General features: G+C 42.8%; 1 non-coding gene across 1 annotated transcript; it reads left to right on the top strand.

Moving 5' to 3' along the window:
- Positions 260-331, top strand: TRNAW-CCA. The gene has a single exon. It is a non-coding gene; the product is annotated as a tRNA-Trp (tRNA).

Genomic DNA, 2,401 nt, shown 5'->3' with positions numbered 1-2,401 from the left:
AGAAGAAGTGTTAGAGAGTGACTTTGTGCAGTAATCAATAATATGGGCTCCATAGCCTTTGGTAAAACCCCATTTGCAACTGTCTTCAACTTTGCATTGTGGGCAGGGTTTTAGCAAAGAGGGCCCCCACGCTTCAAATTCCAACTGTAGGATGTTGGTAAGTCAGGCACAGGCACTGTGTCAGTGAGTAGTGTCAATTTTTCCATGAGTTGCAGCTGTGGCAGAAGTTCAGGCCTTTAATTATACTTAAGGAAGGGCTTCCCTGGTGGCTCAGAGGTTAAAGCGTCTGCCTCCAGTGCAGGAGACCCGGGTTCGATCCCTGGGTTGGGAAGATCCCCTGGAGAAGGAAATAGTAACCCACTCCAGTATTCTTGCCTAGAGAATCCCATGGACGGAGAAGCCTGGTAGGCTACAGTCCATGGGGTCGCAAGAGTCGGACACGAGTGAGCGATTTCACCTTCACCTTCAAGGAGAGTGTGAAGACAGAGGTGGGATGAGGAGAGAATGAAACAGCTGGAAAAAACATTGCCTTGATCTGCTGTACTTAAGAGCTCCCTGGAGCCTCCAACCACAGTCCAGGGTTAGCCTTCCATCTTCTTAGGATCTATCATTCTTAGGCTTCCCTGCTTGCTTTCCAATTTGGGTCTCCTGAAGTGTGGCTGATATATTTTAAAATTCTGTTTTAGAAGAATTTTCTAAATCCTTTTTATTTTATAAAATGAAGGAAAATGAACAGGGCCTACATAAAACTACAAAACCAATGTCACTTTAATAGAATCCTAACTCTCCCACTTCTGTTCATCTATTCTGCTGTTAGCCTGGTCCAACGGGCCATTGCCTTTCACTTGGATGACCTCAGGAAACTTTCAACTTGTCTTCCAGATTCTGGTTTGCATCCTTCAAATTCATTGGCCAAACACTGTGCAGCATGATCTCTAAACCAGTGGAAATCAGATCTTGTCACTCTGCTGCTTAAAATCAAAAGGCTTTGTAATGTCTTAGAATAAAAGTTAAACTCTCTACTGTGGCCTTCAAGATCCTACATGGCCTAATCACAAAACATACATCTTTAGTGTCATTGCAGACCACTCTGCCCCTTGCGCCCCAGAGTTTCAGCTATGCTTGTCTTTTTCCTTCTGTTTCATGAACATGTTAAAACTATTTTGTACTCAGGGAACTTAAACTTGCTGTTCCTTTTGCCAGGAAAGCCCTTAACCTGGATCTTCTCTGGTTGTCTTCTTCCGTTCACATAAACCTTGACTCCTGTGTCATTTCCTGCAAGACTTCCCTGACCACTGTACAGAAGATTTATGGTAATGATCTTTCATCTAAAATACATACACATGCGCGCGCGCGCACACACACACACACACACACACACACACACACACCACATATGCCAGATTTACTCAATGTATTAATATTATATGAGGTGAAGGGCTTAGAACAACACATGGTAAGTCTCCAGTATTTTTAGGTATTGTTTTTTCCACTATAGTACATATGATCTAAATTTATCTTGCATATTTTTGTGTTTACTTTTCCATGATCGGTTTACCTTCCTCGCTGGGAGCTCCATAAGGTAGGAAACTTGATGTTCTGTTTTGTTTATTCATATATCTCTAGCGCCTAGAATAAAGCCTGGTACATAGTAGGCACTCAATAACCATTGCTAAAAAGATGAATTAGCTATAGAAAAAAATATATATGACAAAGAAAATAAATGATGACCACTAATAACTCTACATAGGGGAATTTTTGTTTTCTTCTAACTTTTCAGATATTCTAAATTTTTACAAAGAACATGTACTTTTCCAAATCATAAAAAAGTTAATTTTTTGCAAAAAGAGTTACGTTGCTTTGCTGTAGGAAATGTCAGTTGATTGATTTCTGCAGGCATACTGAAGGTTGCCACCTCTGGATCCAGGCTTAACACCTCTTAAGTCAGAAGTCATCTGACTTTCTTCAGGAAGCATGCTCAATGCTGTTTCTTAGTGTGTGAACACACATGCGGACCCTGGTGAGAGCCCCCTGGGAGGTCTGACAAGTCTCATTCCATCAGCAGCCACGTGCCATGTGACTGGCCACCTGCCTCTTTATCTCTAGCTCCTTAAGTCAGGAGTTCCGTTTGGCTACAGAGCTTGACATCGTGGAGGTCAGCCAAGGTCAGGGCTCCAGTAAGAATAACTCACAGCTTGCTCCCTGCTCTCCTCTGCACACAGGCTGCAGCACAGTGAACACTGATTTTCCACGCTTGGCTCCCAGGATGTGAGGCTCAGTCCCTGAAATACAGATCCCTGAAAAAGAGTCTGATGTAGCCTCCAAAGAGGTGTTTGGAATTTAGGGGGAAAAAAGAGAAGCTTCTACTCTCTGGTGCTTTCCAGGGTGGTTCTGATTCAAA

Source organism: Capra hircus, chromosome 8 (genome assembly GCF_001704415.2).
Source record: "Capra hircus breed San Clemente chromosome 8, ASM170441v1, whole genome shotgun sequence".
Taxonomy (NCBI): Eukaryota; Metazoa; Chordata; class Mammalia; order Artiodactyla; family Bovidae; genus Capra; species Capra hircus.
The sequence above is the reverse complement of the archived record's forward strand: the minus strand, read 5'-3'. Positions and strand labels throughout refer to the sequence as shown.